The 16,383-nt window shown below is 40.4% G+C and overlaps 1 long non-coding RNA gene across 1 annotated transcript in view; it reads right to left on the bottom strand.

Moving 5' to 3' along the window:
* LOC148127104 (uncharacterized) overlaps positions 1-16,383 on the bottom strand; it is a 68,602-nt gene that overhangs the window by 51,453 nt on the left and 766 nt on the right. The window lies entirely within an intron of this gene.

Here is a 16,383-nt window from a genome sequence, read left to right as displayed (position 1 = left end):
AATCAGAGCCAACATACATGGTTGGCAACACGTTGGGCATATCTGCTGTTCTCAGTGGATTTTTGATTAGGCCTTTTTTCCTGTTCAGGTCTCCATAAAATGGAAATAAATGGAGTGAAAATAAAACAATAAGAGCTTTGTAACATTCATGAATCAATAACAGTCAGGTGCTTTTTTCACATATTGAAATGCCCCAAAATACAGCTAATGTGAAATATTTTTTTCTTTATTTTTGATTGATTGGAATATTTTAATGTTTTAGAGCCAAAAGGTGGCCGTAGTATTTATAAATATAAGGAATAATGAAGCAATCTGTAATTAAATGGTTCCAGCTAGATTGGAGGGTTTTTTCCTCCTATTTTATCACTTTATATCTGAAAGCAACAAAAGTTGAAACCAAGAGGGAACCCAAGACTTACTCTACCTCCACAAGGTAAACTGTCTACTCACCTCCTTGAGTGGACAGTGGACGTGTGCAAACCACTCTTGGCAGTATAAGGCGAAAACGATTGCTAGGCCAAAAGGGAGGCATATCCATATGATGGTGTTCCAGACAGGGCCTTTTCTCTTTTCATTGAAAACAAAGTTGAAGAACACTATGAAGACAAACAGAAAAGGGGTTAATTGTGTATATTCCAGCCACACTGAGCCAAGGAGATCTCTCAGTTATTGATTTCTAATAACTGTTATCTACAATAGGAACATTCCCCATTACAAAATCTAAAATAACAGCAATTTCCATGTTTTTTTAATTACAAATTTTATTGATTACAATATTTAAAAACATTGAATGTGACGGACTTCTTTGACATATATGTTTCTTTGTCATTTTTTCCAACCATATGCGAATTTTAGTCCAATATTTTCTAGCATCCTCACAAGTCCACCACATATGGTAATAAGAGCCAGGTGTCTGATGACATTTCCAACACTTTTCAGATTTATTCTTGAACATTCTTGCTATTCTTGTTGGGGGAAAATGCCACCTGTAAAACATCTTATACAAATTTTCTTTATATGCTGTTGACATTGTCATTTTATAATTTTGAGACCACAATTTTTGCCATTTCTCTAAATCAATCCCATATCCAAAATTCTTTCCCCAAGCAATCATTGTTTCTTTAACTTGTTCCTCCTCTAGTTTAATTTCCAGTAAATAACCATATAGTTTTTTAATCACTTTTTCATCAGTACCTGTCAAAATCTTATCTAAGTCAGTCAATTTATCATAAAATCTGTTATGTCCTTGGGACTGACCGAAGTCCCCAACCAGGTCCGTTCATGTTGCGGGGGCGTTTGCTGCTCCCATTGGTTGGCTCCCTTGACAGCCGGCTATAAAAGCCGGCTGCTGGGTTGAGCCAGCTGCTGTTCGCTGGGCATGTCTGCTAGTTAGCCAGCAGACGCGACAGCCCTTTATTCGTTTGAATAAAGCAGTTCTTGTTAATGCTCTGGTCTAGCCTCTCATTGCTCTAAATTAACACTGGCGACGAGGGTGGGATCAGGCTAACCAGAAGCAACCAACAAAACGAGTTGAAATCACACCCAGCGCTGAGCTACAGCCGCGCCGCTGAGAGCTCGGCCAGCTTGCTAAGAGCAGGAAGTGAAAGCAGAGCGTCTGTAGCCGCTCAGTTAGAAAGCTACAGAAGCGAAAGTAGGGCGCTGAGAGCCACAGCCGCCCAGCTCGTAAAAGAGCGCGAGATTCAAACCGCTGCCGTTTGAATCCAAGCCTTGAGTGAAGTCAGCACTGTGTCTACAGTCGCTACGCTCTCCAGGGAGCGCACAATTGAATCACTGACAGTTACGGCGCTACAGCTATTAGCCGCCTACGCTCTCCAGGAGCGCGAAATTCAAATCACTGTCAGTTACAGCGCTATAACCACAGCCGCTAAGCGCTAACAGGGAGCGTGAAATACAAAAAACCTCTCGAGAGCTGAAGTCACTGAGCAAGGTGAGGCGCTGCAGCCACAGCCGCCACGCTCACGGTAACACATTCAGGGCCACGTGTTCCCAGAGGGACAGATCAGTCAGCTAACAGACTGAAATTCCAAGATGAACTCCAACCCGGCTTTCCCACCATTTAAGCCAGACGAAGAGAAGTGGGACTCTTATAGAAACCGCTTCAATCACTACATCGATGCCATCGGTCTGGCTGATGCTGCGGAGCACAGGAAGAAATCTTACTTCCTTATCTACTGCGGGGCCGCAGTCTTCGATACAGCCACAGCACTTTTCGCGCCACGGGAACTCAAGAACGTCCCATGGGCCGAGCTGTTGGAAACGCTTTCCAACCATTACTCTCCAAAACCATCACAGATTGCTAGACGTTTTGCCTTTCGGATGAGGAAGCAAGCCGAGGGGGAATCCATCAATCAATACATGGCCGCCCTGAGGACAGCAGCTCTCCACTGCGAGTTCAAAAATTACTTGGACGACATGTTACTCGACCAACTCGTCTGCGGGGTCAAAGACTTGAGGCTCCAGAGACGTTTACTGGCCAGAAAGGATCTTAACCTCTCCCAAGCCATTGAAGAAGCCTTAGCTGCAGAACTAGCAACCCAGTCAGCCGCTGAGATCCAGGGCACCGCACCCAAACCCAGCTCTACTTCCGTACATTCTGAGGAGGCGGTGAGTGAGGACGACCCTACTGAACACTCAGATGTTCATCGTCTCAAACCATCTAGACGACCACAGGTAGGGGCGAGGCAAGGAAACGGCAACGCGCCCAAGCACATTCTCTTGTGCCTATCCTGCGGAGGACCCCATTCCCGGCCAGCTTGCAGGTTCAGGAATGCTACCTGCAACAACTGCCACAAGAAAGGCCACATCGCCAGGGTCTGCCAGGCAGCACACAGTGGGGCTCAAAACTCTCCTCCTTATTCTTCTCCTGGGCCTCAAAGGCAAGTAGAAAACTGTTACACGTGCTATCACGCTAACCACACTTTTCATACCTCTAATAAAATCACACTTTCTATCTATTTAGAAGGTAAGCCTTGCCGCATGGAAGTAGACACGGGGTCAGCGCTCTCAATCATCTCATGGAGCACACTCAAGAAACTCCAGCCCAGTCTATCGAGGAACCAACTTCAAAAGTGCCATCTCACCTTGAGGGACTATCAAGGAAAGAACATTCCAGTACTCGGCAAAGGCAAGTTCCTCGTTAAATTTAAAACCTTCAAAGGCCATTTGCCTTTAGTGGTCGTTGACGGTGCCCTCCCTAGTCTTTTGGGGTTGGATTGGTTCCCCTCTCTTGGCCTTAGTATAACGGGAATCCATGCTGTCTCAGCTTCTGATACTGACTCGTTATTTGCAGACTACTCTGATGTATTCAGTAGTGAATTAGGATGTTACAATGGCACGCCCATTTCTTTTTCGGTAGACCCTCAAGCAGTTCCCGTCCGTTTAAAACCACGTAGAGTACCTTTTGCCATTCGCCCAAAACTGGACGCGGAACTGGACAAATTACTCAAGCAAGGGGTGATAGAACCCACGGATTTTGCCAAGTGGGAGACCCCGATTGTCACGCCCCTTAAGAAAGATGGCAGTTTAAGAATTTGTTCTGATTATAAGACCACAATTAACCGCTACCTACAGGTTAGCGCTTACCCAGTCCCAGTCATTCAGCACCTGTTGCACACATTCGAACCTGGCACCATTTTCGCCAAATTGGACATGTCACAGGCATATCAGCAGTTCCCTGTTGACAGTCAAACGGCCGACTTACAAACTATTGTTACTCACAGAGGGGCATTCAGGTGCAAACGTCTCCAATTTGGCGTAAGTGTGGCCCCAGGTATTTTTCAGTCATTAATGGAACGAATACTCCAAGGCCTCCCTGGTGTAGTTCCTTACTTTGACGACATATTGGTCTCAGCCAGGGACAGACCCCAACTTTTCCAAAGAGTCAGAGCGGTATTAGACAAGTTCAGGCAGCATGGTCTCAAACTAAAAAGGGAGAAGTGTGCCATCGCCACTAAGCAGGTGGACTTTCTAGGGTATAGAATAGACGCCTCTGGCATCCACCCGGTGGAATCTAAAGTCAAAGCGATCCACGAGGCACCCACCCCATCTACTAAATCTGAGTTACAAGCTTTCCTGGGCTTATTAAATTTCTATGCATCGTTCCTACCCCACAAAGCGTCAGTAGCCGAACCCCTGCACAGACTCCTAGACAAAAATACACCGTGGCACTGGGGACCCAAAGATTATGCTTTTAAAACAGTCAAATCTCTGCTCACCTCAGACGCTGTCCTAATACAATTCGACCAACGCCTTCCTTTAGTCTTAGCCGCAGATGCATCTCCTTTCGGGATTGGAGCCGTCTTAAGCCACAGACTACCCAATGGCTCCGAGGCGCCTATTGCTTTCTTTTCCAGAACCTTGTCAACAACCGAGCGTAATTATAGCCAAATTGATAAAGAGGCCCTTGCCGCAGTTGCCGCGGTAAAAAAATTTCACGAATTCCTTTTCGGTCACAAATTCGAGCTCATCACAGACCATAAACCACTTCTGGGACTCCTGTCCGGGGACAAACAAACCCCCCAAGTTTTGTCACCCAGGATGACGAGATGGACCTTGTTCCTGGCGGCTTACTCGTACAAACTCATCCACCGCCCAGGGAAAACCCTAAGCCACGGCGATGCCCTCAGCCGCTGCCCCCTGCCAGCCCCTGTGGAGGACCCAGCCCCTGTCCACGCCATCTTCGATGTCAGCGAGCTCAACCTACCCATCACCGCTGACGACATTGCCACTCACTCAGAAGAAAGATAAAACAATCGCCCAGGTTCTGGACTGGGTAAGGAGGGGGTGGCTGGTCACTAACCTTGCATCTGAGTTCACACCATTTAAAACTCGCCAATTGGAGCTTTCTAGTTTACAGGGTTGCCTGTTGTGGGGTACCAGAATCGTCGTTCCAACCTCGCTTCACACATCCGTCCTCAAAGCACTGCACGAGGGCCACCCGGGTGTCGTCCGGATGAAAGCGTTGGCTCGAAGTTATGTCTGGTGGCCCGGCATGGATGACGAGATTGTCAAGTGGGTAAGCTCGTGCCGTCCCTGTCAGGAATCCAGGCCATCACCACCAGTCACCACACCAACTAAATGGGAGAGTGCCAACGCACCTTGGTCACGGCTCCACATTGACTTGGCCGGACCAATGCACGGCAAGACTTTCCTGGTGGTCGTGGATTCATATTCCAAGTGGATCGATGTGGCTCTCCTCCCCACGACCACCACCCAAGCCGTTGCCAAAGCCCTGACCCGTTTATTTGTGACACACGGCCTGCCAGACACCCTGGTCTCAGACAATGGCCCCCAATTTACATCATCGGAGTTCAGCCGGTATGTCACCAACCTGGGCATCCGACACATCCTCACGGCCCCTTTTCACCCTGCCAGCAACGGGTTGGCAGAGAGAGCTGTTAGATCAACGAAGGAGGCATTGGCCAGGTTCAACCAAGAGGACTGGCATTTAAGACTCTCCCGTTTCCTCTTAAGCCAACACACGACCCCCTGTACGGTCACAAACAAGTCCCCGGCCGAGCTCCTAATGGGCAGACGCCTAAGAACTGTGTTGGACAGGCTGCACCCCCACTATTGCCCTGACACCCCTCTTGGTTCGGATAGTTGGGTCAGAGATTTTGTTTTGCAGGATCCTGTATTTGTCAGGAATTACGCCGGGGATCCACTGTGGGTACCAGGGAAGATCGTGGCCATCACCGGTCCGAGATCGTATCGAGTTCAGTTGGAAGACGGTCACGTTTGGCGGAGGCACCTGGACCAGATTAGGAAGCGCCGGAGCGGTCACACCAACGCAGAACCCTGGTCTCCGGTCAATCTCCAATCGCCACAGCCGGGCCCAACCGGGGACCAGCAGAGAGACCTGGCGCCACCATCTGAACTGAGGGAGCGGGCAGTAGACCGGGACTGCCAGCCAGAGTCTCCAGCGTTGCCGACCAGTGAAGCCCCCGGGTTGTTGGACAGAGACTATGTGACGAACCAACCCGAGGGCAGAGACTGTCCACTGGTGCCAGGTCCGGCACCAGAACAAAACCGCTCTCCAACGACAGCCAGTCCTGGCTCCCCGAACTCTGTGCCTCACAGTGGCTCGCCTGAGCTAAGCCGCTCCGGGCGCCGCACAGACCTCCAGCGTATTTAAAAGACTATACGTGTTCACATCTGGGGGGTAGGGGTGTTATGTCCTTGGGACTGACCGAAGTCCCCAACCAGGTCCGTTCATGTTGCGGGGGCGTTTGCTGCTCCCATTGGTTGGCTCCCTTGACAGCCGGCTATAAAAGCCGGCTGCTGGGTTGAGCCAGCTGCTGTTCGCTGGGCATGTCTGCTAGTTAGCCAGCAGACGCGACAGTCCTTTATTCGTTTGAATAAAGCAGTTCTTGTTAATGCTCTGGTCTAGCCTCTCATTGCTCGAACTTAACAAAATCCCTCTGTTTTAGAATCTTTAACATGCCTTGAGTGTATTTGCGCATATGAAAACCAATTCATCTTTATGACTTGTTCTTCTAAGTTTTGCATTGTTTTAAGTTCACCCTTTTCATCCAATATTTCCCCATATCTAACTGTTTGTTCCTTCTTGTATATTATAGGATAAGAAAAACCTTCAATAGTTGATAACCAAACTGGTATTTTCAAATAACATTGTCTCTTAATTTTCTCCCAGTTTAACCATAAAGACTCCCATATATAATGCCTTCTAAAATAGCCCTGCGATTTAGTTCCCTTGTACCACAGAAAAGCGTGCCAGCCCAGTAATAGAACATGTTCTTCTAGTGTCAACAATCTAGTCTTTCTTAATGTTATCCATTCTTTAGCCCACATCAAATTTGCAGCTTGATAATACAACTTCCAATTAGGGAGGCCAAATCCTCCTCTAATTCTAGCATGTTGCAGAAGTTTTAATTTTATTCTCGCATTCTTACCTTGCCATATATACTTCAACACAATTTTATTTAAATCTTCAAAATAATCTTTGCCAAGCCTAATTGGTATTGTTGGAAATAAATATAAAATTCTGGGTAAGATATTCATCTTGATTGTTGAAATTCTGCCTATCAATGACAGTTGTAGGTTTTCCCATTTCTTCAAATCAAGTGCTATCTGCTGTTTGAGTTTAATATAATTGTTCTCTTTCAATGTAGTGCATCTTGACGTCAAATATATCCCCAAATACTTAACTTTATTCGTAACTTGAATTTTCAATAGGTCTGCCAGCTCTTCTCTTTGTCTTAATAACATGTTCTTTGTCAAAATCTTTGTTTTATCTTTATTTATTTTCAAACTCACCGTATGTCTCTATCTTTTCCAATAATTTTAAAGCTGTCTCTAGAGGGTCTTCCAGAATGAAAACCAAATCATCCGCAAAGGCTTGTAGTTTAAATTCCTCCTTTTTGATTTTCATTCCTTTTATATTTGGGTCCTCTCTAATATTTCTATTCAACACTTCCAAAGTCAATACAAATAACAAAGGTGATAATGGGCATCCTTGTCTTGTGCCTTTTCTTATGTTAATAGAGTCTGTAAGTTCTCCCTCTAACTTTACTTTTGCCATTTGCTTATAATATATGGCTTCTATTGCTTGAATAAATTTTCTGGCAAAACCCATCTGTTCCAGTAATAGTAACATAAATCTCCAGTTCACATTATCAAATGCCTTTTGGGCATCTAGGAATATCAAAGCCATTTGTTTTTCAGGGTGCGCCTCATAATATTCCAAAGTATCCAGAATTACCCTCATATTGTCTTTAATTTGTCTCTTTGGCAGGAACCCATTCTGATCGGGATGAATAAAATTATTAAGTATCTTTTAAGCCTTTCTGCCAAAATTGAAGCAAAAATTTTATAATCTGCATTCAATAAAGAAATAGGTCTATAGTTCTTGATTTGTAATGGATCAGCCCATTCTTTTGGAATAAGTGTGATGTAAGCTTCTGACCATGTTTTAGGTATCTTCTTATTTGACATAACTTCATTCATGACTTCTAGCAATGGAATTTCAACGATTCTTGTAATGTTTTATAAAATTCTGCCGGTAGCCCATCTGGACCTGGTGCTTTTCCATTATTCTGTCTGTTAAGTGCTTCGGTTAGTTCCATCATTGTTATAGTACTTTCTAGCATTTTTTCAGTCTTATCAGGTATCTTAGGTAGGTTAGCATTTTGTAAATACTGTTTAACTTTTCCCTCATCAATATCCTCTTGTTTATATAGTTGTCCATAGAAGTCTCGGATAATTGCCTTTTTCTCCTTATTACCATAGCACATTTGGCCTTGATCATCTATTAACTGTAATATTTTCCTTGATTCTTTCTCCTTTCTCAGTTTGTATGCTAACCATCTACCTGGCCTATCTGCATCTTCAAAATAGTTCTGTTTAGCACTTCTAATTTTTTGCGCCAGTTCTTCTTTCTCTATCTGACCCATTTTATGTTTAATTATGTCCATTTTAAGTTTAATCTCTTTTTTCTGTGTCATTTTCTGTAATTCTTTTTCCAGTTTTTTATGATCATCTTCTAAGGCTTTGATAGTTTGCCTCTTCCTAATGTTCTTTTTCTTTGTATGGTCTATTATTAAACCTCTCGCATATGCCTTCATTGTATCCCAAACATTCTGTATTGAAGTATCTTCTTTTTTATTTTCACTAAAGAAAAAGGCCAATTCTTTCTCCATCCATTGTGTAAAGTCTTTTTCCTTTAAAATAGTATTATTTGATGTCCATCTAGATCTTCTTTTTTGTCCTTTCCATTTAATTGTCATTGGATTATGATCTGCCCATGTATTTGTTTCAATATTTATTTCTTGAATATTAGATATTAATTCTGTTGAGGTCCAAATCATATCTATTCTGGACCATGATAAATGTCTATTTGAGTAAAAAGTATATTGTTGAATTTTAGCATTTCTTTCTCTCCATATATCTTTTAGGTTTAATTCATCTATCATTTTGAAAAAGGATTTAGGGAGAGTCTTTCTATTTTGTCTTGTTGCTGTTGCTGTATAGTCCAGTTTATTGTCTACAATCCCATTGAAATCTCCCATCATAACTATATTAATATAGTCCAGTCCCAATATTTTCATATGTAATTTTTTGTAAAAATCTTGTTTATCATTCGGGGCATAAATTGCAACCAGGAGTGTTTTTGTATTATTATCCACTATTTCAACCATTAATACTCTTCCCTCTTCATCAGTATACATCAATTTTGCTGTAATAGTTTCTTTAATATATAAAACCACTCCTCTTTTCTTGGGAACTTCCGGTTGCAAGGCTTCGGCGGCGGCAGGAATCCGCTTCTCTGCGGGTCCCTGCTGCGCTCGCCGCTGAGGTACCCCCGATCCAACTGGATTTGGGGGTTGTCGCTACCCTGAAGGGGCAGTGGAAGACAGAGGAGATCCAGGCAGGGGTCTGGGGATATCGCACCCCCTTTCCCCAGCTGGCTAGACTCCTTTTTCCTGAGGCGGTGGAGCGGCTGTCAGTAATGGCAGCCACAAAGAAATCTTCAACCGGATAAGATTGTGCAGGAGTAAGAGCCAGAAGGAGAAGTTTTCTTGGCTGAACCGGGACATTAAGTTACTTTCAAAACACCCTGGAAACCTGACTTTTGGATTGATACATTTATTTCCAAAAGAATTTGTTACAACTGCGAAAGTGCTGAAGGAAAGTTCACTCCCCTTCCTTATGGAGAAAGCAAAGGAGCACAGAAAAACCTGCTTTTTTAAAGGTAAAAATAAGCTCTTTGTTACAAGTAGGAAGGAGAGGACTAAAAAAAATTTTTTTTTAAAACTTTGTTGGAGGAGACGCCTTGAAGATTATAAGACCATCAATTAGCTGTAATACGGCTTTTAAAATACATTTGGGATTTTGCCCCTGGAGGAAAAATTGTAAAGAGAAGAAGAGGAAATAATTTTTGTTTGTTTGGATTGTTTGATAACTTTGACATTTGGAAATTACTTTAAGATTGAAAACATCTGGGTTGTTTTTAAAAATTTACAATGGCACCATCTGTGGATGAACTAAACATGGAATATGAAAAATTAAAAGAAAGACAGCAAAATGGCAAGGATTCCTTGGGAGCTGCCTTCCACTTTTTAGAAATGGCGGTTTCTATGTACCAGCAAATACTTGAGGAAGAAGGAGAAGGAGAAGAAGAAGAAGAAAAGGAAGTAGCCATCTTTAATGGACTAAAAAGTTCGATTAAGAAAGAAAATGGGAAGAGAGGAAGGAAAAATGAGAATTTAAGATTTAATAAAACAACCAAGAAAAAGAAAAATAGGGTGAAAAAAAGGTACAATGTTAGAAAGCAATTGAAAAGAGAATTACAACAGAGAGGGGAAGTTAAAAGGGGGGAGGCTAGGAGAGGGGGGGCAAAAAGACCAGACTGGAGAAGAAAGGGAGGAAAAAAGAAAAAAAAAGCTACGGGCTAGAACAAGATCTCAAAAAGCAAATTTTTTTTAGAGATAAAGGATAATGGATAGTGCATAATTAAAGAAAGATTCTGTAAGAGTACATAAGATAGTATTGTAGTATTTGCATTTGAAATAGTTTATTGGAATATTTAATAAAATATTAATGTTTAATAATGATAGATTTCAATATTTAATAAAATATTAAGGAGAATGTGTAAAATGATTAATGTTTAGTTATAGTTTAATTCGTTAATGTCTTAATGTTATTATAAACTTAGTATTTTATTTTCTTATTCTAAAATAATGTACTAATCAGAATTAGAATTAGAATGGAAATTATATATTTAACTATACTATAAGTTTATTATTCTTTTATTTTAAGATCTAATATCTAGAATGTACTATGCAGAATCAGGATGGAAATTATGTATTATTTTAAGTTTTACTTTAGGGGAAGGCGTCACACTTTAAAAGTGATTACACGGGAAATTTTTAGCTAAAGAGAAGAGATAAATAGATGATTGGAAAAGAACGGACAAAAGATATAAGCATAATGATTTTGAAATAAGATGAAATAAATAAAACATAATTAAGAGAGCGAAAAGATGGGAGAAGTTATATAGAAAATATAAAATGGTTAATAAGATATGAATGGTATATAAGGTAAGCATGAATTTGATTTAGGTCTGTTAAAAAAGATGTAACCCAGGGCTAAGCCACTTTTCAAAAGAAGTTTTATGGTTTATGTTTTGTGTTTTGATTAGTTATGTTTGATTGCGAATTAATAAAACCTTGGAGGAATGAAACTAAAGGGAGAGAAATTTGGAAAAGACATGTATAAATGACAATTAAGGAGGTTTTTTTTTATGTCTTGTTTTATGTTATGTATTTTGTGTGCTTATGACTGATTGAGAATTACTAAAACTTTGATAGAAAGAAGTATAATGGAACAAAAGTGAAGGGAGAAATAATGAGAAATTTGGAAAAGATATATATGTGTAAATGGAAATGTGATAATGTGGAACTATGTTTTAAAAAATAATGCTTTATTTGCCTTGTCAAAATTTATAAGTAATTCTTAGAAAGGAGGTTTTATACTTTTATGTTTTATGTTTTGTTTGTCTTCAAAAATCAATAAAACTTGTTCTTAAAAAAAAAAACACTCCTCTTTTTTTACAATGGGTCAGAGAAGTGAATATTTTCCCTAATTTTGGTCATGCCAGTAATTGTTCATGTTGTTTTTTAATGTGTACTTCTTGTAAGCAAATTATATCAAATTTTAACTTCTCTAATTTATGAAAGGTTTTTCTTCTTTTGATAGCTGAGTTCAGTCCATTTATATTCATAGAAATCAATTTTTTTTCCTCCATGATTATGTTTTGTATTTAGGTCTAACAGCTCTCGTAGATCTTATTTCACGTTGTTCTTTGGTCTCCACTTGTCCACCTACTGCACCTTCTTCTTTTCCCATCTCCATTTGGTCCTCTTGAGATTCAATTGTGATGATCTCTTTTTCTGTTTCTATTTCTCTTTTTTTGAAAAATTGATTGTAAAATATTTCTGCTTTCTCAATTGAGTCAATTCTGTGTCTCTGTTCTTGCCATGTAAACATTAATCCTTCTGGAATCAACCATCTATAATTCACCTCCTTTTTCAATAACATTTTAGTCAGGAATCGATATTCTCTTCTCATCTCTCTCACTTTTCTGGGTACTTGTTTTAAAACCACAATCTCATTGTCTTTATATTTCAACGTCTTCTATCTTGCCACTTGTAATATTTGTGTTTTGATAGTTTTCTTTGTAAATCTGACATGAACCTCTCTTGGTAGATTGTTCCTCATCGCATATCTTGTGAAGACTCGATATATCTCATCTACTCCATCCATCATCTTTTCCTCTGATATTCCCAGGGCTCCAGCCAAAATTTCTATCATTATTGCAGCCAAGTTTTGTCCTTTTTCTTCCTCTGTATTTTGAAATCTGAGATAGAATTCTGACCTGTCCAACTCCCACTTCAACATCCCACTTTTGTCTTGTTAAACCATTGTTAATCTGCTGTCAATATTTCCAATTGTCACGTCTCTTTGCTTATCTTTCTCTTCCATTTTTTGGAGTCTCTCATCATAGTTCACCATCATTTGTTGAATATTTTCAATTTTTTTATTGGTTTTCCCAATTCTTTGTTCAATACTCTCCATCCTTTGTTCAATATTCTCAGCTCTTTGTTCAATGCTTTCTATTTTCTTTTCAATGATATCCAATTTCGTTTTAAGTTCTTGAATTCCTTGCATAATCATCTTTAAATCCACTTGTCCTTTATCTTGCTTCGACATTATCTGGGTTAAACGTTGTCCTCCAGCTGTTGGTGAAGCAGGAGCAGAGGTTGAAATGCCCGAAGGTATGGATTTCCTACTCATTTAGGTAACTCAGGGTCTTCAAGCTCTTTTAATCCAATTAGTAGAGTAGTCAATTATAATCCAATTAGGAAAAAAGAAAAAGAATAAAAATAAGAAAAAGACAATAAAAAAAGCCCAAAATTAAAAAGAAAAAGTTCTTCAGGTTCTTCTAGACCTTAATCCTATTGTGAGATAGTCAATATAATTAAAAAAAAAAAAATAGAAATGAAGAGAAAAAAAAAGAAAAGATAAAACCCAATAATGTTAAAAAATAGTAAGAAGAGAGAAAAAAGAAAAAATTCTTCAGGTTCTTCACACCTTAATCCAATTGGAAGATCTCAAAAGTAAATAATAGCCATCAAAAATGGATCAAAAATGGAGATGGAAAAGGCAAAAATCCCAATAGGAAAAGAAAAAAAAATATTCTAAGGCTTTCCCTTTACAAAGAAAAATAAATAAATAAATAAAAAATAAATATACAATTATTACCAAATACTATGGGATTGAAGAGGAGGTATAAGACAGCTAAGAAAAAATAAAAAGAGCATACTGCATTTTATTTAATTGTCCAAGGCTCTTACTATGGCTTCTCCAGAAGTTTCAAAGCCAAGCTTCAAATATTCAGTTGTTGATAGAAGTTCTGAAGAGCACCTGTAAAAACATTCTCCAGTGTTCTTCCCTCTATCTTATCAAATTCCAGTGTCCTTGAGAGTTTTTCACAGTTCTCTCAGCTTCAAATAAAGTATTTTCAAGCCTCTAGTTGGCAGTGTTACAAAGTTTCTTTGATCCACTCCCCCTTCTTTCCCAGAAAAAGCATAATAGAAAAAAAAGATATATATTTATATATATATATGCATTTTAAATTTTTTTTTACTAAAGGGAGCCTCTATTCTAAAAAATATAAACTGTCAAAAAGGAGAGAAAGAATAGGTTGATATAAGAGAAATAACCAGTCCAGTTAATAATTGCTAAGTCGCAATAGAAGTTAAGTAAAAAAAAAAGTAAAAGTAAAAAGCCAAGCCTCACTTTGACATTTCTTTTTAAAAAATCGCCGCTGAGTCAGTTTTGTCAAAAATCTTACAGATTTCTTCTCCTTCTTAGGGTGTCCTTAAGTCCCAAATATTAATACAAAAAAAAGTCCTCACCAACCGATACACTTTCTCTTTCAGTCTCTTCCTTCCGGAGCTGTCTCAGCTTCAGCAGCTTAATGGCTGCCTCTCCGCCGATCATAAAAGGGCTTCTCCTGGATCAACCTGGGACTTTGCGATGTCCCTTGGATCAGCAGAATGCGCCCCTTACTATCACCGTCCCTACGGGATGGATTAGGTCCGTTGGGACTGACCAGGGGCGAAGATATCAGCTGCGATCTCAGAGCCCCGAGATTGCAGCTGTATCACAGCGACATGGCTTTGCCTTCTCCCCATTTTGTGGTTCTTTCTGTAGTGCTATCTCCAGACTTTTAAAATCATCTTCTAGAGTTTTCTGTAATTGTTTCTTCTCCTTGTTTTTATTTGCCATGTATGATATTGCCACTCCTCTTATATATGCCTTTGCTGTGTCCCAGAGATTTTGGAGGGATTTATCCTCCTGTTCATAACCTTTAAAAAAGAAGCCTAATTCTTTCTCCAACTTTAGCCTGAAATCTTTATCCTTTAAGATTGATCATTGAAATGTTCATCTTGATGTTCTCTTATGCCCTTTCCAGCAGAGTTTCATGGGGTTGTGGTCCGGCCAAAGGTTCATCTCAATATCTACTACTTTGATTTCTGAATCCATCTCCTTCGAGATCAACACTATGTCTATCCTGGACCATGACTTGTGCCTGTTTGAGTACCATGTAAATTTACTTTTCTCCCTATTCCTCTCTCTCCAAGCATCCTGTATGCTTAGGTCTTTGGCCATTTCAAAAAAAGTTCTTGGTAAAATTCTTCTATTTCCTTTTCTCGTGTCATTACATTTTTTTTTCAACGATAGCATTAAAGTCTCCTATAATACAAATCTCATCATATTCTATGGCTTGAATTATATTATGTAAACTTTTACAGAATTGTTTTTGGGCTCCATTGGGTGCATAAATTTCAGCTGAAGTCCACATATCTTAAAGTCACCAAGATTGAGAAATACTGGTTGGGGGAGGGGGCAGGATAATGTCTTCAATCTTTCCTTAGCTAGTCTTTCTCAATTTGGAAAACTCCACTCATCTAGGGTAGCGATACCCAGGGTTCCATAGCCAAGATGTCCAAAGCATACTGGAAATTATAATAATAGTAAATTGGAGTACATGAGTTATGGGGTGGAAGGTCATTCTCTGAGCTTGTGGGCTGGTTTCCATCTTCAGTGGAATTTAGGGGGTGTCAGTGTCAGTATTGTGCTTATAAGGTTTCCATGTTGTCAGCAGGCATTGTGATGGTGAGGTCAGGTCAGGTCAGGTTCTAGTGATGGGTCCTGTGATGGGTCAGTTGTGAGTCAAATAAATTGGTGGTGTTGTGATGGATGGGTAAGCATCACAAGATCCATCACAAGACCTTGGCCAATGGCTTAATATATTTTGAATAGAGTGGGAGCAAATCCAACCTACCAGCGGTAAAAAAATTGTACCAAAAAGGACATGAATGTGTGCCAATTGGGAAATGTGGAAACCCCAAACCAGAGGAGGGCAGAAGAGAATGAATGAAGGTTCACCAGGAATAATCCATGCCACATTATGTTTTATGGGCCTTGCTTGAGTCTTCTAAGGAAAGGTTCAGTCCATTTCCTGAGGGGGCTACTTACCTCCAGTCCCAGCAAACAGAACAAACAAGACAGGATAGAAGAAGCCAAAAGACAAGGTGAGTATATATTCATGGAAAATGGCTGACAAAAGGAAGACGGTGAGCATAGCTCCAGCTCGGGCTCTCTCTCCAATCAACTGGAAGAGAAGGAGCACAGGTGAATCATAGACTTCATCTTGGTGATCACCAATAAACAATGAGGACAGGCACAGAGAAATTACATGCAGCAGGTTTACTGTATGGGGCAATATAGGGTGGATTTGGCAAGCATGTCAGACTTTTCAGGGGCTCCACACAGTAAACCAAACCAAATAATAGGACTTTTATTATAAGGTTACAGAAACAGAATCTGGCAAGTCTGAAAGCACTTCCCCCCAAACTTCCTGGCCTTTATTTTCTGAACAACAAGGGAGAATCTCTTCTGAGATGTTATTCTTCCTCCATTCCTGCTCTGAGCTGAGACCTCTCCTCTTGACCATTGCCCTGGCTGCAGTTCTGCCCCCAAAGATTATTCTCACAACCCATTACAGCCTTACCTACCCACAGAAAATCTTGATAAATATAGTAGTACAGCCAATCGTGTACAATCACATTCCATGACCGAAAGAATGTTGAGAATGCTGTGGAATTCCACCAGTCCTAGGCAGGAAGAATGAAATAAAAAACATGAAAAACACAGAAATGCTAGGCTTGAAACTGGAACATCACTGTATTTTGGCCAGCAAAGAGACAATCCCCTCTAAATTGCCCGTGTATGGGTAGTCCTTGAGTTACAAGGGCAATTGGGATTAGAATGTCC

This window comes from Pseudonaja textilis, chromosome 2 (assembly GCF_049901715.1).
Source record: "Pseudonaja textilis isolate UNSWEBS1 chromosome 2, rPseTex1.2, whole genome shotgun sequence".
Taxonomy (NCBI): domain Eukaryota; kingdom Metazoa; phylum Chordata; class Lepidosauria; order Squamata; family Elapidae; genus Pseudonaja; species Pseudonaja textilis.
Note: the sequence above shows the minus strand (reverse complement) of the source record. Positions and strands in the feature narration are given on the sequence as shown.